Here is a 22,995-nt window from a genome sequence, read left to right on the forward strand (position 1 = left end):
GAAAGCTGTCAGCAATGTGTTGTGTTACGGAATCTCCTGTATTTGGGCAAAACACTCTGCTGTGCTCTTTTGCAGAAAAAGCTGATTCCTACCTGAATTTAAGAGTACAGGCAAGATAAGAGCTTGGTTGATCACCAGGTGGCCTCCCTGTATCTGGCTGTGTGGTTTTTCATTCCTTTACCATCCGCATGTATATGTACCAAACTGCATGAGGATGCTGGGTAAAAGGAAAAAACACAAAACAGATTCCTGTCCCAACACAAGTTTTCTGAGTTGCTGATTGTCCTCAAAGGTGTAACTAAAGAGGAGATGCCCAGCATCCAGGAATGTAGGCAGAGTGTACCCAGGTGTGCATCCTTCTCTTTCTAGGTATGTCGTGTTGGGTTCAAAAGGTTCAGAGTCTGTGCCTATTTCGGGCAGCAACTTCCAAACAAAGCAGTTATTTTTGGTTTTAAGAGCTAGTGAATTTTGATGCTAGCCCCGTTAACTCCACATGGCACCTGTGGGTTAGAATGGGTATCCTTCCACTGATGTGCTGCTGTATGGAATAAGGAATAGGAGCAGCTACCTGTGATAAAATGCACCTAAAGTGAGAAACTGGTACAGGACCCAAATTACTACCCTCCTGTGGTGGATAGTTTCTGATGGGCAGGACAACCGCCACCTCACCTCGGTGCCGGTGGTGGAACGGCGGCTCAGTGGAGCCCGTGGACCACAGTCACAGCTACTACAGATGGCTGGCGTGCAAGATACAGCCATGGCAAGGGAGGGGGGCAATGCGCCTGCCTCCCACCACATTTCCCCTTATTCTGTAGTCAGATTTCCCTTATTCAGACTTTGTTCAGGATAATTGTTCACAGACAATATATTTTCGTGCTGGTGGTGCAATCAGAGGCTGTTCTCACTTGAAGCAGAGCACATCTCTTAGGTAGTGCTTTCTGCCAGAATGTGGAGGCTGAGATCAGAGTGAAGCTTTATGAGCTCCATTTGGTGCTTTTTACTTCCGTCTTGTTTCTCTCTCTGCAGGGGATGTGAAACTAGATTTGTCCTGTTTCCACAGCAGGGTTTTGGTTTATTTTGTTTTTCTGAAGCATTTCGTTCAGTGGCACAAATCCAGAGGAGAGTGTGTTGCAGAGATGGATTTGAATGTCAGACAGAAAGAGTTGTGTTTAATAAACTCTTTGTTGTAAATTATAGAAACTAGAGAGCAGGAGGCCCCTGTTTAACACAAACATTCTGTGGTTAAATTATCGCTTTAAGTATTTACTCCTTAACGTAAAGAGCAATGAGACGAGGTAGCTTTGCTGAAAGGGCTGCTTATGGGATCCAAAGCTGAAGAATGAAATTCTTTAGTTCTCAATAGTCCTTTCAAACTCTTGTCACCTTCCATCTGCCTTTGTCCTTTGGCTTAGAGGTAGCTGCCTAATAGAACTGAAAGTATAGGATTAATTTAAAAAACAACAAAAACTCACCAAAAAACTACCACCCAAAACAAAAAACAAACCAAAATTTTATAGGCTATTATGAAAAGAGAGATAAAAAAGATGCTTTGATAACGTGATGCAGTACTTGAAGATGGTAGCCAAACACATAGCTCCCCTTATGTATGCTACTCCTGCTTATCTCCTGTGCTCACCAGCTTTTGAAAATTCCTTTCTGTCTGTGTCGTAGCATGAGCTGTGTATCTGTGTTGATCTCATTTCAAAGTGATTTGTCAACTTGAGCCTATTATGAAAGTTCAGGTCAGTAGCAGGCCAGGCATCTAAGGGGGTGACGCTGCACATTGGAAAGGGAGAGGTCAGGAATAGCTGGTCACGTCCCAGGTCTTCAGATGTGCCTCAGGAGCGGCGCGTTTTGCTGTTCAGGAACAGAGATGCTGTAAAGCTGTAGAGTTGAGCTCTCATTCACAGCAAGACGCAATATGCCAGTATCTGTCCCATTCCAAGTTCCTGCAACACTATTGAAGTCAGAGAATTCAAGTCCCAGATTCTTGGCTTATTTTGAGATTGACTCATTTTCTTCCTTGCCATTCCAGTAAATCCAACATACATACATGCATGCTCATATAGACATACTGCCATTTTTCCGTAGCATGAAATTAAAAAAAAAGGGACAAAAGCACAGGTCTTTCTCCCTTGTCCTTTAGTTTTCTGACAAAAAGAAACTTCAGTATTTTATATTCCAGCTTTATCTTCTTCCATTCACTCCGCTGGGAACAAAGTCTAAAGGATTAAGACAAGAACAACTCTGTACTATATCTCTATATTATTCTAATGTGTATTATATATATTATTTATATAATAAAACGTATTCCTAATTGTACTACAAAAAAAACCCCCAAACTTTTGCTCAGAAAGAACCGATGCAACACTGCTCACGTTCCCCTGCTTTCTCTCCATCTATTTTGGACTTTGATGAGCAATAACATACAAGCATCAGTAAACACTGCTGTCCCTCCCTTTGCTCTTTTGTCTGTTTTTCCTTTTCTGAGTCTGTAGGAGAATGAATCTAGTCTGGCTAGAGAATTTGCACCCTGGTTTTCTCATAAGGCAGATGAAGTTTTTTAGATAACAGTAGGGACAATTTCTGGTCTTATTGAAGTTGTTGGCAGTTCTCCAGATGATTTGTTATGAGATTTGGCCTTGAGAGAAAGGATCAGTCACACTCATCTCCTTTTTATTCTGAACTAGAATGACCCATATCGCTACCCAGTGATGGCTGCCTAGGATACTAGCAGTGAATGTTTGGAAAATGACCAAAAGTTCAAATATATGCAAGAATGCATGAAACCCACTGTCTAAGAGACCAGAGAGAATGCCGTTGGCCGCAGTAAAATGCGTGATTAAGTAGAACCAAATAAAACTGGAAGCTTGTTATGAAATATCATCTATGTCTACTTTAATACTTTTATATATAATACCATGTTATGATGAGGCCCCAAACAGTTCTCCCAAACATAATCTTATGTGTATGTCTTTCTGCATTCCCTGAGATCTTTTGATTGCAGAGCACTAGAAATGGTGCAAAACAAAGTCCCTTTTCCAAGTTCCCTACAGTGAACAACTTAGGAGCGTTTAGTTTTAGCTTGTGTTAGGACTTCGTGTCCTCAGAGAACAGCTTCTGCGCCTTTGATCTCTAGATATAAAAATCACTGTTTCCCATGTTTCCCAGTGGCTACAGAAAAACCAGTGGGGCCCCAGAAAAGAGCCAGGGAGGTGTGGAATGAGGACCTTGCAGCTCCGGTCGTTCCCGGCATTGCTGCTGACTTCTCGTACAATTGGAAAGAAACTTACAGTTATCTCCAGTAATCCTTATTTCTGTGAGAGTACTTAGCTGCCTTAACAACACGTATTAAGGAAGGAAGAGGGGGGAAAAAAAGTTGAAAAAATAGACATACTCTCTAACCTTAACGTAACTTTTCATGTTTTATTTGTGTGCGGTTAGTCCACAAAGTAAATTCACAGGCATGTGATTTTATATGTCTGTATCCCACGTAGTGCCCCTTCCTATGGGAAAGGAGTTGATCAAAACCAATGCTCAAATCCGACAGATTTCCCTGTCTTTTGGAGGGAAGGAGAGGTAGCGGGTCAAAGAGAATATAAGATTTCATTACAACACAGTTGTGTCTGCAGCTGAAAACATTTCACTAACTTATTCCTATCCAAAGTTTTCCCTTTGAACATTTCTTGTAGGAGGTGAATTTTCCAGTTGGTTTGACTTTGTTGTCAAAAAAAGTCAAACTAATTTCTTTTTCTTCCCTCTGATTAAATGAATAAAATGTTAAGAGTAATTAAGCCAAGGTAAGTTTTAAGTCTGGGTCGTTTTTTTTCTTAATTCCTAACCTGGTAAACAAACCACTTGTATCCATCTTTACAGAGATAATTTAAAGCCACGGTGCTGGAAGTATGGTGTAAAAATACCAGTTCTCACTTTGGAGACAAAAACTCTTTGATGACCTTCAAACCTCGTGTGTTAAACTTGCCAGTAAAAATCATGTTTTTCATTATTCTTATTGCCTCAAGGTTATTCAGCGCTAAAGTTTCCGCAAAGATCAAACGAGGGTTTCTTTCAGTCTCGCATATCCTCGCTTTTGCCCAGATTATGCCCCCTGTGAAAATACTAAACCACAGACATCGTGGCCTTGAAGCTGGAGGGAGGATTGCTTGGGTTTTGCGAGGCTCTGATCAGCAGACCAGGAGAGATCCAGCTTCTCTTCTCCACCCTGGCTCAGTAACCTTGGAAAAGTCAATAATAAACCTGTTCCCCGGCTGTAAAAGGAAGGGGATGCCATTTCCATGGGGCAGAGGTCCTTTGAAGATAAACCTGCACTCTGAAGCTGATAGCGAGCCCTGCAAAACGCCCGTGTGGGCCAGGTGCCCAGCTTGCACCACATTTACCTCCTGGCACGTGGTCCTGGAGATCCACCGGGAAGGCACCTGAGCTTCAGGGCGATCACGGCGGGCCCTCCTGAGCACACCTCATCCGCAGCTGCTGCGGGGAATGTCCCCGTCTCCCTCCCTGCTGAGCGGGGCTGGCGTCCCGGAGGAGCCTCCTGCACACTTTGCCCCCCCCGGTAGGATGCTGTGAGTGAACTGGTCCAGCGTGGCTCCTTACTTTGGAGTTGTTGATCCCTTCTGCAGGGTGAAAGCGGTTGTTTTAGCGCTGCAGTGTAGCAATTTTTCTGTGATTCATGATGCAAATGATGATGCATGATGATGCAAATGCTAGTGTGTGTGATGCCCTTCTTTTTAAATTTTTTGCTGTAGCCTTATTCACATAGGCTGATGGTATGTGCCTCAGATACAAAGAGGAAGACTAAGTTTCCAGTTCCATCGGCTGCAGCCTAGAACAGTTTTATCCACCATTCACTGGGAGAAAGCAGTTCTGATGTAAGTGGCACATAAGCTGTGCGTTACTAGTCTGATAGGATAAAGTATTACAGTATTTTTCCTGGTGGGTTTTTTAGTCTGAGCTGGAAATAAGTGTGCTGTGTGAACTCTTAAATGGAGATGTCTAAAACAAACAAAAAAATGAGAAATAGTAGAGACTGGAACTGTACAGCAGTGATGACTGCTTAGCACCTGGACTATTTAAGTCTCTTCTGAATGAATCTTCCATCAAAATACCTGGCCAGCTTTTCTTCAGCAACTTTAAGCAACTTTCAGCAGAGGTAGGCAGGAAACCCCATCAGAAACCAGCCAAGCGAATGCAATGCCCTTGTAGCCACCACTGTTTGGAAATGAACCATTCACGAATGCAACCTCTTCACTGATGCCCTCAATTCCCTTGTCACTTAGCTCATGCAAACTACACCTCCGTGCCTGCCCGAAGTTATATCACGTTGTTGTGTTGTGGAACAATCTATTGTTGAATGCGTACAGGAAACGGATTATAAGATTTATTCAGTGGCAAAATCATTTTGGATTAGAGAGCAAGATAAAAAGTTCACGTGCCATGCTTGGACTGCAACACACGTCATTGTGTATCTCTGTAGCTTCCTAATACTGCTAATGGGAAACAGCAAGGGTGTGTATCGCCTCCGAGGGCCTTATCCAGAGCTGTGCTGGGCGGCAGGGGACCTTGGTGCCTGCCAGGAGGCAGCTTCCCATAGCAAGCTGTTTCTTACTGGTCACCTGGGCAGCCTTCCCTAGGGCATCGCTGCCTTGGGTCGGGTCTGGGGCACCCTCACAGCTGGGTAAACCGGTGTTAGCGGTATCGGGTTTAGTAGTAGGGGCTCAGGTTTGTGTCAGTGTTACTGACCAGAAGCTTGGCTGTTGATTTCAGTAGGGATTTACCTGGATAAAGACATAATGTTGAGCAGCTGAATTTTTAACTGTTCTGGACCAGTTGAATCTTTTATGTTACTTGGTTCACGTAGGTAACAGTGGGCTTAATTTGCTGGTGGTTTGTTTGTTGTTTTTTTTTCTCTTGTCCTTAAAATTCATGTTTTCTTTATTGTTTGGAGTCCTGCTTTATTCATTTGTGAGTAGCTAAAGATGCTCAGCTGTAGCTAGTGCGTAGTGGTGGTGGTACGTGTTACACAGGTAACACTGAGGCTGGATTGACTGGGGAGATGGGATGGAGTTGTTAGCACCGGGAGCCTTTGTGACACAGAAAAAAAGCACCAGCTTGTTTTGAGAGAGATTTTTCCTGCTAGAAATATCCCCCCAGAATGCCTGTCTGGCTTCAGAAAATAAAAATACCTTTGAAAGCGAAAGCAAATAGGTGCTGCAAGCGGGGAGAAAACAAGTGGGAGGTTAAAAAGTTCGCGTGACCACATACCGGGTTTCCTGTCAGCTGGATTTGGAAGGGATTCCTGCCGGCACGCATGCGTCAGGACGCAGGGCCGCGTTCAGCCCCGCTGCTCAAGCATCGTGCCACGTGAGCGCTCCCTCCCCGGGCTGCGCGGAGAGGAGGGACGAGGGCGCTTGGCTGGCGTCCCTTGGGGACCAGCGTGAAGGAAGGAAGCGGATCACGGCGTCTGAAGTCTGAGAAGTGACAGCGTTTTGCACTGGAGGCAGCTGCGTGAGGTTACCTGAGGACAATGTCTGGCTCTACTAGCTGATTGCTTAGAGCGTTAAAAAAAAAAAAAAAAAAATATAAAAAAATCCAGTTGATGGAGGCACCTCCTAAACAAACCAGATATCCCTTTTACCATGCAGTCCCTGTTGAGAAGAGTATAATTTTACATTAAGTACACTGGATAAGTAAGAATTTGTTATGTTCTGACTTTATCCAGTAAATTCCCATTTAACCCAGTTGTTCCTATTAAGTGTGTCAGCTTTTCTTTCAAAAGCTCTGCTGTGCAAAGAGAAATTAGTGTATTAATGTGAAAGTATGTAATTTAAGACAACAAAAAAAGCAGCAGCCCTTATCCTTTTTTTTTCAGAAAGAATTATTTATTACAGAATATTACAACAAACTCTGCTTGCTTACAGTTGTTTATTAAGATTATTTTTGTTGATACTGTTTATTTTTCACTTCCAAGCAGAATTACGACAGCAGAATTACACTTGTCACTTTCATTTTCTTTAATTTGCTCTAATTTTGTTTAAAGTTGATTTAAAGTTTCATTTTCAGATTCTCCTCTAAATACTGAAAATTTGACCTGAAAGTACCTTCTAAGACTGATCTACTCCTTTCTACCCTTTTCTTAATTTATACATAACGTGTACTAGACAATAGTCAGATTTAATTCTGAAATGCTTTGTTTATGTCACTTTAAGTCAAAGCCTAAGGGAAAACAATTAATTTGTCTTACATACGATTAGTATGTAACTGTTTATACTGAAGTTTAGTGTTTTTCCAAAGACTTCCCTTCACAAACGGCCGTTGGAGAACAGGTCTACTGCGGTCGTCTTGAAACCCGCCGTGGTAACTGTTGTTTACATCAAAGGGCACGGGACGGACCCAACCCGGGCACTGGGAAGTTCTCCTGTTTGAAAGGCGTTGGGAGGAAAGTTAAATAATTTCTAATATGAACTACCAATCCATTTGGGCGTGTAGCACCGTAAAATACATATGCACAAGAATCCCAAAGATAACTGGGTTTTTTTAGGCATGTTTCTAACTTGTCTGATTTTTAACAGCTGATACATGGGATATACATAACATGAATGTGTTTTATTGGGGATGTTTGATGCCCCTGGTGCCGTTTGTGCTCAGAACATGGTATTTTAGAATGCATATCTGTGTGTGAGGAATTATTATTGCATTTTATCGTCCTGTGGTTTGAATTTGTGGAAATCCCATGTTTTTCTACAATATCGCTGCGTCATACGAAATGCACACAGTCCTTCTAAATGTAGTGAAGTGTCCATGATGGGATGTAAATTTTCAATTTTGGGGCCACAAGTTGTTTTCACTCATGTAAGAAGTAGCCAGACCCAAACTGGTTTTGACAGACGATGCATTTCTATCCCAAAATGGATTTACATGGATTCCTTGTCATACCATTCATCCCCAGGTGGGCCATTTTTCTTCTTCTGTTCCCTAAAAAGGTGTTCTTATTTTGTATTTCAGAATGTAGATTTTCATTTAGCAATTAATGTGGGTGATTCAAGTCACTCCTCCTGTATTTTATTAATTTTTACCAAATACAGTATTTCTCTGCCTGCGGTAGATTGAGCAGAATGGAACTTGCCTACACAATATTTCCTAGGAAATACAATTTGCACATCCAGATTTCTAACTACACCTACTCTCCCCATTATTGCAAGGTGTTAATCTAGTTGTATGATGCTGCCTGCACAGATGCATACATAGGTACGTTTTTTTAAAAATAGGTTATGTGCCTAAATCCTTACAAGAGAGCTCATATACTGATATTTTTTTTCCCCTAGGTCTGTGTGCTCACTGAATCTTTAGCTCTTGTGGTTACTGCAACAGAGTTTTTGTGAAGGCTTTTCCATGTTTTTAGAAGGTGCTTTTAGTAAGTAGTTTAATCCCAGATAGTAACTCAGTTCTTTTGCAGCAAAAGCAGCTACTTAATTTTAAAAGTAATTTTAAATTTACACGTATCCATTTTAACAGTACTTTTGATCTGAGCAGCTCCCTTCCAGAAATCTACCCTGGAGAAAATGTTTTTAATCAGGTTAAAATGGAGGCAAGATAGGGGAAAAAAAAAAATGTTTGCTGTGGCGTGACTGCAGCAGTGCTAATGAGCTCTGCTCTAATACATGAAGGAACATATGGCCCCCATCTGAATACAAACTGGACACAAAGCAGTAATTCAGCTGAGATGTCCTGAATATTGTAAACTGGGTGAATGTGGTCAAAGGTGTTTATAAACGGTGGCTGAATCCCACACACTGACTCACTGCCTTCGAATGTCCGGGGCTCAAGGTGCTGTTTGTAAGAGTATAGAAAATGACCAGTAGAGGGAATTCTTAATTAATGCTAACAAAATAGCAAACTGAAGTGTTATGTTATGAAGAAAAGACTTCTTGTGCTCATGACGCAGCAAGAGACGGATTACGGGGAGGGCGAGTTAGGAGAAGAAAAATCACAGGACAAGCAAATTGAGTATTTACTGGCAAATAATTGCTCTCTTAAGCTGTGGCTCTCTTCCTAAATTCTTGGCATTCCTGAGCACTAGAACCATTTTCAAAAAATGCATCGTTACAGAGTAGATGTAAAAAAAAGCTCTCAAAGGCTGATGGTACAGACTTGTGCAGGTAAGAATGTGCATGTTACTGCATATTTTCTTCCGAAGCTTTAGATCGTCCGTCGTTTACAGGACTGCTGCTTTTTTCCGTTCCTGAGAGAGCTGCTGTTCTGGTTTCACAGCTATACTTTGTTGTCTAAAAGTTGGGGAAGTGGAGATGGTCTTTTGGGCTGCGGTGTATGCTTTTCTATCAGCACAGACGTGTCGATGTAGAAGAAAGTGAAACAAGCTTGTGGGAGAAAGTATACAGCCCAGTTTTATTTAGTTTAAATGGGTTCCGGCTTTTATAGAGGTGCCTCTAATTAAAAAGCTACACATCAGCTTAATGCGAGGCAGGAGCACAGTGCCCGCGTGTGCTTACGTGGCCAGGCAGCCTGGCTTCACGCAGGGATGCCCGTGAGGTGCACAGGGAAGGGACGTGCTCGGAGCAGCAACTCAGCACTGCCTGCATCCCTCGGGCTTCCCGAGGTGTGGCTCCCCAGGGATGCGGGATGTCTGGGATCCCGCTCGGAGCCTGTGGACAGTTCGCCTGCCTGTCGCCTAGTCCTTTCCTTTTCAAATGTGACCACTTCCAGGCAAGTTTGATGTGGGAAAGTCTCCAAGATACCTCAGCTTCTATACGTTGTTTGGAAGGAGGCAGCCGTTTAAAGGGGAAAAGCTGTTTCAGTGACCCCACTGAGGGAGGGGCTGCCTCACAATTAGACCCAAAATTACACATCAGAGACCAAACGTGGACCGAAATCCGTAAGAAAGGAGGCTCCTTTGGACCTTGGTGAGCTGGCTGAAATTCACAGAAAGTTTTATTTTTTATTCCACTTGCAAACTTTGTTTTCTAACAGTAAAAATTCTGTTAGGGCATAGAGGTGTATAGGGGTTTAAGAATGCTCTGCCTTAACATATGGCCCTTATTCACATCTTACTCATCAAATAACAAAACAGTAACATCGCCAGGTTGGTTTTTTTTTTAATCAAACATACAGAACGTCATTCTTCATTTCTGCTCTCGGTACCATCACATTCATTAAAAGGAACGGCCAAAACAATCTCACCTTTCACAGATAAATGCAGTTAGCACATACCCCCAAGAGCACAGACGTTCCTTTGATTGTACAGGGATTTTATTTCGGTCGTACAGACCCTGATCAGGTAGGGTTGACTGATGGGCATTTACACGTTGTAGAAACCCCTCTAGAAAGCCGCACAGTAAACATCACACAACCCAGCGTCAGGTCCTTCAGCAATAAATGCTGAGTTCCCCGTAAAGAGTAATGGTGATTTAGCCTTCCCCACAGGGGCAGTTTCTCCTTAATAGATATCAAATTCAAGTTGGCCTATGCCTTTAAACATGGGCAGTTTTCAGTCCTTGAACTTTGTTGTACCGTAATTGTGGATATTCTATTTATTCAGTGCTATGCTAATTATTTCTATAATTATAATATATTTATCATTATTATAATGGGTTTTATTATTGTTATTATTATTATGGCAATAATTAGTCCTTTTTAAACTCATAAAAACTTGGCCCTTCTGATGTCTTGGGTACAGAGTACTGCAAGTTAATTATATAGTATGTGGATGAAAAATAATAATCCTTTTATTGGTTTTAATGTTCTGCCTTTTAGTTTTAATGACTGTCGCCTCTTTTCTTGGGAGGTCAGATTTATTTTATTTTCTCTGTGCAGTTACATTTATATCATTTCCAGTACGTTCAGTCTTTTTCATTTTCTCTGTCAGTTTGAAGCTTTTCTAAACTTTCCGCACATGGAAAGCTCTTGAGGGCTGTAATGAGTCTTTTTACTCTCTGAACCCTTTTTGTTTCTTCTCTATCCTATTTGAGACAGGGTGATCAGGGTTGACTGCAGTATCCAAAGTGATGGCATAACAGCCACTTACGTAACTGCATTATAGTATTCTCAAAAGTATTTCCCTTGGACCCCCCTGTCCCCACCATGTCCCTCAGCTTCCTTTTCCAGAGTTGGGTTCCATGAACTTCTGTGCATTGAGAGATGGAAACAGTGCAAATTATTTCTTTACTGCTGGTTATGGTAAAGGCTGACTACAGAATACTATGGAAAGGGTTGTTTGTTTTTTTTAATTCAAAAGAGAGATCTGTGGAGATGGATCCTTGTACCTTGTGTGCAGTGAACTGGAAGGTTTCCATAAGATGGGGATGGCTGACATGGGAAGGAAGTACAGTTTGTTCTGTGGCTTCTAGACCATCTGCAAGTGACTTGAAAGAGATGAGAAGGTGCCAAACAAAAGCACAATTGTGATATAGTGGAAGTATGAATCAGCCATTGGTCTACTCTTACTGGAAGAAACAGGCAGAGGCCAGGACTGTTCCTCGGGTGGTGCTGCGATATTTCATGCTTTCAAAAGATGCATCTTTCAGGCACTAATTCAACACCAGAAGTCACATTAAAATGTCTGGAGAAAGCTTTTTTCAGTTTAGATTGTCAAATTTTATCTTTTTGTTTCTGCAGATATATAGAGGCATGTTATAGAAATATGTAATACGAAGCCCCCGGGTCCAAGTAGAGCATATCGAGTTGACTTTTGCTGGAAGCAAGTGAGTTTTATTCCCATTCCTCTCCTCTCGCTTCATCCTCCCTTCTTTTACTTCCTCTTCTTGCCCCTCCCTGCTTTCCACCAGGAATTTTTCTTTCTTAGTAAAAGTTCTGCCTGGCCTAGTATATTTTTCTAGTGTAAATGATCACTTTCAGCATTAAGGTGGTAAAACATACTTTATGCCTTCTTGGTTGCCCAAGAGATAGCAAATAGATTTTGAAAAGCAGATGGTTGACTGGAGAGCCCTGAGGTATTGCAGAGTTAACAGGTGCAGCTCCCTGTGCAGATTCTGCATTGCAAAGAACTCCTGTTTTCCAGACAAACCAGAAAAAAAAAAAAAACACAGGATAAACATTGAAAAGATGGACTTTAAGAGTCCAAATACAGATGTTTTTAAATTATATTTATGGTAGGTGATGCATTTGTGGGACAGCATTTGTGCGGTGAAAGTAGCCATCCATTGCTAAGAACAAGGCAAGCTTCATGCTGACGCGGAGTGCTGGAGGGTGCGGCTCCTGCTGAGTACGCTGCTGGAGGTGCAGAGACCTGCACTGGATTCTATTACGGCCATTGACCAGCTGAGTAATTTGCAAAACTCTTTTTATGTCTGTTTCCCGCACAAAGGCAGGACAGTAGCGGAGGAGTAACTAATGTATCCTACAGCTCCTTGTGAACCCTGGATGGGAAAAGCTAAGGAAGGAAAAGTCTATTACTGTTGGAATGCTGGATACCAAGGCAGCTCAAAACGTGTTTCTGAAAGTGTGAATTGTTGAATTACCTCAAGCAAAACAACACATGTAGGTCATTAGCAAAGAAAAAATCATACCATTATCATTACCTCTCTCTAGTCGCATCTGCCCTATCTTACAGGTTCAATGCAGGGTAATACTGCGAGCTGTTTATAACTTCAGGCACAGTGTATTCGGGTTTTTGTTCATACGACCGTAAATCTCAATTCAGAATGAAAACGGCGGGAGAAGATAAATGCTTCCGTACTAATAAAGTTATTAGGTCCTAATTTTGTGATCTTAAGCTTGAGCCACGTCCCTGGTGTGTGCTTACCGAATCAGGGCCGTAGTGCAGAGCCTGGGAGTGCTGTGTTGTTGTAGGTGCTCTTAAGCATATTTCATCTTGGCATGTCAGAGGACTTTGAAGTGGTGTACCCTTTCTCTAGAAGGTTTTATACAAGGCGTCAAAACACAGCTACAAAACTACTTTCTTGCGTTGCTGGAAGTAGAAGAAACAAAGACCCTAACTTCTAGCCTGCTGATCTGAGTACTGGAGAACTGTGTCCTATTCAGGGCAAAATAAAGGTAAAGGAAACCAAGGGGATAACTAATCAGAATTTTAGCTAGTGGTGAGACATTAGAAAAGGGCAAATAATGAGCATGGCTCTTACTGCCCAAGCATTAAACATTAAAGCCTTTAAATTCTAGATTGCAAGGAAAATGTTTCAGTGTGGTTAGTCCTATTAGAAAACAAATTCATAATAACCATAGTCACATTTTAAAATCGATGAGTACAGGAATAAGGAGGTATTCTAGGTCAGTAATCTTAGGCAGAAGTTCTAGGAGTTATGGAATCTGGTACATCATACTCTTAGTTTTTCCGTAAGAACATTTTTCCATTAGTCGTCAGATTGGAACAAAGTTTATAAAAATCAATTGGAAAATCAAGTCATAAGAGCTATAAAGCATTTTCAAAAGTGAAGGTGAAAAAGATAAATAAGGTGGAAAACCTTTTGCGCAGTTGAGAGAAAATAAAATAATGGGGAGATACTATTTTTTTTTCTGCTTTTGTTTAAAAGGTAGGGTCTTGGTGGAGAGTTAAGCATGGAGAATACTGTAGCCAACTGTGAATATGTGATACCGTTAGAGGAAAGATTGCTCTGCTGTTTCTATTTTCAGACAAATTGCCTTAGTGGTCCTGGTCCTTTGGTGCCACACAATTATCAGCTGAGCTGAAGGAGATCTCCCTATAGCTGTGACTAGTAATGAGGCTTTAGCATTTCTTTGCACATCACTACGAGGATGTGACCTCTCTCACTAGAAGGCTCACCTTTTCATTATAAAGGTGTTACTTCTTTTCGGCATATTTAAAGCATCGCTCAGGTTACTATACAATCTCTTCATTGCGAAGCAGTAGAGATTTCAAACCAACAGAAGTTCCAGAGAGCTTCTTTAACCTTGGATATGAAAGGTGGTCAGTGATGGAGGTTTCGGTATAACAGCGCAGGAGTTTTGAAGGGCAGCAGAAGAATGGATCCATTTAGGATTGTACTCAGAATATTGTATAAATAATGCAGGAGGTGCAGAGAAATGCCACAAACACATCCACATAGGGGCATGTGAGAGAGAGAGAGAGAATGAGTCCAACGGTGTGATGACATCTGAAATGTAAATGTAAGGCAGTGCTAATGTCCTTTGATAAAGACTTTTGTTCTTTCCGTGATGATTTTCCCCCCTCACACCAGTTCACATACTCTGCTGTGACACAGAATTGATGTGACCTCGTGAAATTCCAAGAAGAGTGGAAGTGAGACAAAATGGGTGCTTCTACAAAGGGCAAATTATCCGGTCCTCTTAGAAGTAAAGGACATGGTGGTGTGAGTCAGTCCTTCAAAAATTATACTGGAAGTGAGATGGATAAAGGTACTTGGGCACAGCAACTCTTGAGTGCTGTGAGGGGGTGATACGGCGTGGCAGATTTACCTGGGATTTATATGCTGGCAGGAGGACAGGTTTGGGGGTAGGAAGGCTTTTTATGATCAAGCGGTGTAGCTCAAAGCAGCATTGGTTTTATGTTTGTGAATGATAGACAGTGGTGAAACACGGAGTACAGCAGAATCCTAAACCAAGCGATCGTGATTGGGCAAATGATAGGGGGATTTATGCTCTCTGCAGCTCTCTCAGATGATTTGGCTATGCTTTTGCTTTTTCTCACCTTTTCCCCAATTTATTTTGTATTATGTATCATGCCTATAATTGTGTTCTCTGTTGTTTCTCTCCTGACATGTTTAATCCCCCAACACAGTCTAGTCTTGATGTTTTCCTTTTCTTTCAAAGAGTCCCAAGAGAGAGAAGCAAGGAAGGTAGATGTATTTGACTTTGGAAAATGAGTTGATGCCAGTTGCAAAGGAAATAAAATATATCATAGGGGTCTGCTGCAGGGCGGGGAGTGAAAATATTGCTCGTTTGTGACAAAAGATTGCATTGAAGACTGCTTCAGCTTGATCAGTCTGAAACCCATGTCTCACTGTTTCCATTACAAAGGCTTTTATGTTCCTGTTTCTTTTGGAAAAGGACTTAATCTATTTTGAAATAAATCCAAGGCTCCCCAAATGTACTCTTTGCTCTCAGGGCCAGCACATGAGAGCTGTGCATCAGGGTCACATTGCAGAGGGGTTAGGAGAACATACATTGTTTAGGTCGTGAGCCAGGATAGCCAAGGAGTCCGCGTGTGACCAGCCCGACGGAGGCAGGGGACCCACGGTGTTAGGCTGATACAGCCCGTGCGGCGTCTGCAAGGAAGGGCTTTGAAAGTGGGGACACTTGGGCAGCGCAGTCGTATTGTAGTACAGGGGCACAGCTCCTCCCCAGCCCTGGGCGATGGTTGCAGTGTTCTTGGCACGCCAGGGGACGAGCTGTCAAGCTGTGCCTGGCGCGAGGGATCACAGGATGGGGGGAAGCTGGAGCCATCCCCTGCGCAGGTGGGTGACTGCAGGGCTGGAATCAGGTGTGGGAATCCCAGCCTGAACAAGTGAAACCCAATAGATCTTTATTTCATATGGGGCTCGTCTGGTTGGCATGTAGGAGGCAGGACTTCAGACTGCATGAAGGCAGAACAGTATTCCTCTGATGCCTTCTTGCTTTCAGGTCTGTACCTCAGCGCTAATCATTCCTTTGGAGGAGCTCACTCTGAGCATGTTCTTTGGAGTTGATTATTGCAGAGCTTTAGTACATCAATCCAAGTTCTCAGCAAACAGAGGCTTGAGAGCCTCCTGAAACTCCCCTGGCTTCCCATCCTGAAGATGTAGCTTTCTGACATGTTTTGTCTTTCCCTGCTCCTGCGATACCCCCAGTCTCTTCTGAGCATCCATCCCCACTTTTCCGTTTGCAGCAGAGAACTTTTTCAGTGCGTACCTCTGGAGTTCATTCCTAACCTATCATTTAGGTATTAATAGTTTAACCTGGTGTTGAAATACTGCTACAGTCCTGATACGCAGAAAGAAAATAAATGCACCCTCTGGAAAGAGGCGATACATTCTTTAAATTAGTGGTGGCCATCCCTGGTGGTATCCCTGGTGATAGGTTTTGAAGTTCAAAGATATTTTTTTTCTTTTTGTTTCTCTTTCTTTAGCATGTCTCTCTAAATGCGTCAACTGTTGATGCTTTCAGCTTAGGTTTTTTTGTTTAGAAATCTTACAGGGATTATTGACATTTCTGTTCTTCCAATTCAGCTTTTAGAAGGAATTCTAAGAAATAATTTTAAAAATAATAATAAAAAAGAAAGCAACTCTCATGTCAGATCAGCTCAAGTGAGCTGCTGCCAGCTGGTGATTTCTTTGTACTGTAAGTGGACTTTGTATTTCACACGGGCTGACCATCATGGCCTGCAGTGACTCCGGATAACAGTCTGTGAATCCAGAAAAATAGGGGTAAAGGTGACAGGGGCATTCACACCGGTAAGTTACTGGTATGAGAAGTTGCCTCAGTCCTAGGAGACCACTCTTCTCCCTTGTTAGCTTGAAACCACCTAGTTTTAAGCAAGGTTGGCAGAAGGGTAGAGGCTGCGAGGAGAACGAATTCCTACAGGTGTTTGTTTTGGTGGGTTTTTTTTGAAACCAGAAATGAGGCAGAAGCAGAAATTACTCCTTCCCTGCGAAGGAGCCTGCGGTGTGCGCTCCAGAGACCCATGTGAGGGCTGCGCTGGGTCAGTCGCATTCCCAGACTGGGAGAAGCACCAGTGCTTCTGGCTCCGGAGCTCTGGCTGGGTGCAAGGAGGGAGCTGGCGGTGCTGTGAGCACTGGCCGGAGCAAGGAGCAAGGAGGGAAGAAGCAGCAGTAGAGCAAGAGAGGGCAGTCATAGCTGGGAGGGCTGGGGGGGTCATACATCCCATGGCTGGGATGTCATACAGAAAGAGAACCCAAATCCAGGGGAAGCCAAGCCCCACTGATGCTGTTACTTGTGGGATGACTTGCTGAATCCAGATACCATCTTGTCCGTCACCGTATCCAGAGGTATTTTAACAAAGAAGCATTGCTTTGAGATTAAAGACTGGAACTGGAGGGGAGAAAGGCACAAGTTCTGGTCTTTGGATAATAAGTGTGAACTTGACAAACTGATTGTAATGTCTGTGTCTTGAATTCTTTATCTCTGAGAGAAGAGTAAAAACTCATGTGTGCTTCAGAGGGGACCTGAGATACTTCATCCATTTGGAAATGATTTTTCTCCTTTAGGAGACAGATGCTTTACCTTTTCCATGAAAAGTTGTAAATGTTTCAGAAACAATTAATGAAGCTTCCTGACATCCTCTTGGGTGAGGAAATATGATTGCTGTGGGAAAACTGAGGCAAAAATCTGTCATGTGAATATTTTATTTTAATAGTTAATGAACAGGGAAAAAGAAAGTATTACTGTAAAACACATGAGCAAGACTGTGGAAAACTTTGGCAGAGAAAGGTACTGAGATAAATTCTGTCTTGATTGGCATCTCTTGAAGGTCAAAGTGTCTACTCAGTGTATAAGGCAGGATTAAATTTGCCTTGTGGTGTAAATGTAATCAGGAGACTTACCTCTTCGTATACTTAATTTCAAAATGCACATACCGCATAAGGCAGGCTTGTAGAGTAGGTGTAAGTACTTTGGAAAGTGAATACATGAAAAGATAAACTTCCTTTGGTTTCACATCACCGGTAATACCATTACTTTTTACATGAAAACCTGCAGGTTTTTGGTAAACAATACCTAATCCCCAGCAAGCCCGCCTCCCCAGGCAAGGGCAAAACAGCTCGATCAAAATCCACCACACCGTCTCGGGGCGTTGGTGGTGGGGATGGTTAGCGTTTCCTACTTAAGGGTTTGGAAATGTAGACACAGAGAAATGAAGCAGGCCGTGCAGCAAGTAAAGTGACAATTGAGGAAGAAAAAACCACGTGCCCTGACCTTTTTCCTTGCTGTTTAAATCAGAAGGTCCGTAGTCCCTGGAAGCACGTGTATGTCCTTCCAGTTCAAGCTGATTTTTTTTTTTTTTTTTTCTTGCAGACAGTGTTTTATCTCAGATGATCCAATTATTTTGACTCTCTCACCCCAAGACCCAAGTCATCAATCAGTAATCCTAGGTAGTCTCGCTTCTCCATTAGGGCAAACCTCCCCTTTTTTAAAAACCTCTAGCAGATTTTGGACCGAACATATACCAGGCAATATTTTGAACTGCATTCACATTGTGTTACTGGCAGATTGCAGTTATATAAATATGTAGGTACCAGTATGCATTGAACAGTTAACTGTAATATCTGTGGCAATTACTTTCCTCCACTAGACTTCTGTACCTTTATATCAGTTCGGTCTGTAACTACATCTGTTAGTCAAGCATATTATAAAAGAAGAAGAAAACAGAAGCTCCAGCTGGTAGGAAATGAAAAATTTATGGTGAGAAAAGCCAGGACCATCCGTAAGCATCAGATACATACTGACACTAAATTATTATCTTAGATTTCTGGGTTTTTTTGTGGGGTAGACTTCTCAAAAGTCAGCAATGACTTTATGTCCATGGAAATCAATATGGGCTTTACCATACACTTAAGATGAAATATAGGCTGATACTGCATATTGTGAATATCTCACCCCTAAATAAAACCAGATTCATATTAAAACAAACAAACAAAAAACAAACAACCAAATAAAAAAAAAAAAACCACAATGACTGAATAACTCATACCCACCGTTGCCTTTATGTTCCTGAGAAGGGAAGACAATGAACAGAAACAGGCATTATTTCATATCCAGGCAGAGCTGGTGCTTTCCAGCACACCAGCCTTATTTCAAAATGGCTTAGTTTTTAAAGTGTCTTGCAGCCCAGCTCATCTGTGCATCCTGAGGATTTTCCTCTGGCCTTTTAAAATCCGTAAGGCCGTGGAGTATGCTAGACAAGAATGCTTTTCTCTTGCTGCTTGCTTGTGCCATTCCTAACCGGCAAGACAAATAGAAATAAAAAGCTCATTGTGAGGTGAGGAGAGCACGCTCTAGCCTTCGGAGGTCGCAGATCACAGGCTCGTTCCCCAGCAGCGTCTCCAGCTGTGGACCCCTTGGGAGCTCCCCCTGGGCAAGGGCAATGCTCTCCAGTTCTCAGGCTGTGTAGGTGCTGCATGTGCTGATGATGGGGTTAGTTATGATAAGAGTTATCCTGGTTTTATTGGTTTTCCAGTTGTTCAGAACCATAGTTCATGTCCATAGGTATCTCTGGCACTCAGAATCTGAATGGTCCCTTAATTTGTAGACGAGGGGAAATTCACTTGCAGGTGGTGTTCATGGCAGAAATATGTGAGCTTTCCACTTCAATTATAGCCATATTGGAGTCTGGATTCTCTAATAACACTATCAAAAGCAGGCTTAAGATGGAGGAGATTTGGCTACCAACTGGTCTTTACTCCTAAGAAATCGACATTTGCATTCTTTATATCCCTCAGTTGTATAAATCAGGAGAGAACAATCCTCATTCTGAATGCCATGCTTATTCTCAGCATGATGTGTGTGGTGAAGAAGGTACTGAAAGAAAGCATTAAGGCTAGGATAACATCAAAGAAAATGCTTCAATTTTTATTCTCCCTTCCATGGTGGATTAATTAAAACAGAATGAAACACCAGCTAACTTGAAAATAAAAGCAAATGTGTATGTGTAGGCTATGGCAGTTCATTCTGAAAATCAAAGTAAATTCTCCCCTCCCTCAAACCATAGCTCTAATGATGTAATGCTCTAATAACATAATCCTCTACCTTACTTTCTTTGACATACCTTCCGAAATTCACTGGCCAGCCTATATGGTTGCTTTGAGATTTTTGGTGTCCCGTGTCACTTGGCTTTCAGAGCTGTAGCAGGTAACTGCTGGACCCGTCTGCTGATAGTACGTTGTGCTTGGCACAGGATGTGAAGGGATATAACTTTATTGCACCGACCCTCTCACTAGGCTTTGAAATAAGTTCAAATACATCCCCACTGAGCACTCAACATGTGGTGGTGACTATAGGAAAATGGGAAGTAGGAGCTATTCAGACAGAAGGAGTCTAAGTAGACAACCTCAGTCTGTGCCCTCCTTTGAATTAGAAGTTGCGTGGTGCAGTGTCCTTGTTATTCCCACTCCCCCCCCCCCCAAAAAAAAAAAAAAAAAAAGTGTCTGATCCTTTTTTTGTTATATTTTATTTTACAATGACTACACTCTGGCCAGGTACAGTGACAACATCCCATCCAGCAGGCAAACAATGCTGTGGAAAACAATCCTAAGCTCCACCAAACCATTCCCAGAGTCCAGACAGGGCTGCCTCCTGCCCTGGGACACATCAAGACAGGCCCAACATTGAATTTCATTCAGCTGGAACTGAACAGCTTCTACTATATGACAAAACCAATTCCATGAGTAAGTAAATGAGTTCTTAAGTAGCAGTCAAGGTAAAATATGTGTGCGTGAAAGGGGCGTAAGAGTCAAATCCCAAACCATGTAATGAGGAAGCCAGTTGGAATCAATAGATTAGTTTCCAGGTGTTCGATGAGGAAATGTTTGTTTTCCCAGCTTTAGGAGGCAAGATGCTACTGTATTCCTCTCTAGTCTCGGGCAAGTCAGTGATTCCATTTGGGTTTTGTTAGCAGACAAGAGCAGTACAGGTTTCTGCTGCAAACAGCTTGTGAGAATTGCTGATATATTAGGGGACCAAGCACATTGATCTGACTAATACAGTTGCCTGAATAAGTGCATCAGGATTTGGTACATTGTTATTAACACATTTGTTCACTCCTTTTCTTTCTCAAAGACAACGTGCATGCATACAAACAAACCTGCGTTTCCAAGTTTTATTTCAGTGCATGAACGTGGGGACAGAGGAGAGACATCTAGTTATAGAAATCTACTGAATATGTCCTCCATTATTTGTGGCAAAATTAGTTTTTTGGACTCTACTGATTAGAACAAGACACATAGTTATTACTGAGGATATCAGCTGTAGGAAAGAAACACTCTCTCAGCTTTATACCACACATCCCATTCTTTTGTCGGCTTACATTATAAATAAATAACAAAGCAATTTGACACATGCCCATTGATTAAAAATAAAAGTTGTCAGAGTGAGAGGAGAAAGACAAAAATATGAATTATTAATAACAATATTAAGCAATGCAAAAAAGATGCTTAACATGCAGGAAAGTCCCTGAAAAGTCACTTAGTGAAGGAGAAAGAAAGGACAGCCATGAAGACCTTCTGTCCGCTACTGCTTTGCAGCCTTTTCTTTGCTGCTTGGGCCCTTGGAGGTTGGGGTGACCATGTGAAAGAGAAGGATGATTCTGTGAATTTATATAATCTTGTTTACTTCATCTCTGGTGTTTCTAACATGCACCACCTGAAAACATGGAGACGTCCTGTAGGGAATGGAGTCATTTTGAAGTGATGATTGCATCGTGATTAGGATCGGCTATTTTATGTTTTTGAGCAATCTTCCTGGCAGTGGGGTTTGAATGACCAGTTGACAATGCTGACACATCAATTGGAGAAATTAAGCTAATTTATACTCTTTCCAAATTTCGATTATGACAGATACCGGTGATGTAGTACGCAGATATTAGGCATGCAAAAATGCTAGTAGTAGTTTGTGTTCTGTGTACTTTGTGATGCTCCAATTGATAAAATATAAACAGTACCCTAGTAGCTGGCATAATTTTGCATTCCTTTTCCCACCTTCTGTTGCTTATTTTGGTTGCAACTACTTAAATGCTTTCATTTATCAGACCAGTTTGAATGGCTGTTGGGTACATTGACCATCCTGGCAAGTCTTAATTTTCCATCTGTGAAAATCAGATTTCTTTTTTCACTGAAGAGGAAAGGAGGAAAAAGATTCTTGCAAAGAGCAAGAGAGACAACTGTGCAACTTCCCCAAAAGCTGTAGAAGCTCCCTGGGTGACAGTCCTGTTTGCTGAAGAATGCCTTTGCTCTAGGCAGGGATGGTGTGTGCTACTGCAGCAGAAGAGCTAAGTGGAATTTTTCCTGGTAGAGCAGCACCAGAGTTCCAATTGTGGTTCAAGTGGTGATGTCTCTAGTGGAGCATCCTACGTTAGACTTTCTCATGTCCAGTCTGAATATGGTATTACTTGTAGCTGGAGAGATGACATCATCTTGGGGGGGGGGGGGGGGGGGGGAGGGGGGAAGAAAAAGACCGCAAGGCTGTTACCCTGTGCTTATGATGTTAATATTTTGAATTAACAAACTGTTAATGAATTCTCAACATGATGTCCCAATTATTGTGCTTTAATTCTGGAAAGCTTCTTTTTATGCATCTTTGGTTCAAGTAAGGGCTAAGCACTTATAGCGTTTATGGATTTCATTAGATGCCAAAAATGCTCAGAGCTTCTGAAAACCAGGGTCAAAGGACCTTCTCACTGGCATTAGTTGCATATGGTGCAGGTGCCTCCATCCTCATTTGGAATCCCTTTACAGTCAGTTGGAGAATATTAGGCACTTAGAGGTGTGATTCATCCCGGCGCAAGGAAAGGCATCGGAAATAGACCCTCATATAAGGGCTGACTTCTGTTCATAGGCTGTAAAGGAAGTCTGGATGATGACTGTAAGCAGTTTAAAAGTTATTTGAGATTCCTCTGTGCATGATGCCTCAAGCTGAGTAACCAAAATTAGGGAATTTTCTGAGAACTGTTAGTCGTCTTTATGTTTCTGTATATGAAATGGGAGTGCTGTGCAGCTTTGCAGGTTCTGAGGAGATGGACTTCTCTTACTTGGCGCATAATTGTAATGATGAGACTTCTTATTAGCTCCTAAATGGTTTGCATTTACATTTTATGAGCTCTTTTTAGTTTCACATATACTATGAGTAAAAATCGGCACCGAGTGGATATGTCTGTTCATCTCAGCATGGGTACCTTACGCTATTGCTAAATTTGGCTGTATATGAAATTATTGGTGTCTCTTAAATATTAATTGATGTAGCCTGACTCCCCTTAGTACTTCTAATCTGCTGCATCTGATCCTCAGGGTTTTGGTGAACATT

General features: G+C 42.1%; 1 long non-coding RNA gene across 1 annotated transcript in view; it reads left to right on the forward strand.

The window, feature by feature from the left end:
• LOC121089211 overlaps positions 1-16,085 on the forward strand; it is a 175,889-nt gene extending 159,804 nt beyond the window's left edge. Inside the window, exon 5 of the long non-coding RNA XR_005828159.1 lies at positions 11,650-16,085. This is a non-coding gene — a long non-coding RNA (uncharacterized LOC121089211). The remainder of the gene's footprint in view (positions 1-11,649) is intronic.
• The last annotated feature ends 6,910 nt before the right edge of the window (positions 16,086-22,995 follow it).

Source organism: Falco naumanni, chromosome 5 (genome assembly GCF_017639655.2).
Source record: "Falco naumanni isolate bFalNau1 chromosome 5, bFalNau1.pat, whole genome shotgun sequence".
In the NCBI taxonomy this organism is placed as follows: domain Eukaryota; kingdom Metazoa; phylum Chordata; class Aves; order Falconiformes; family Falconidae; genus Falco; species Falco naumanni.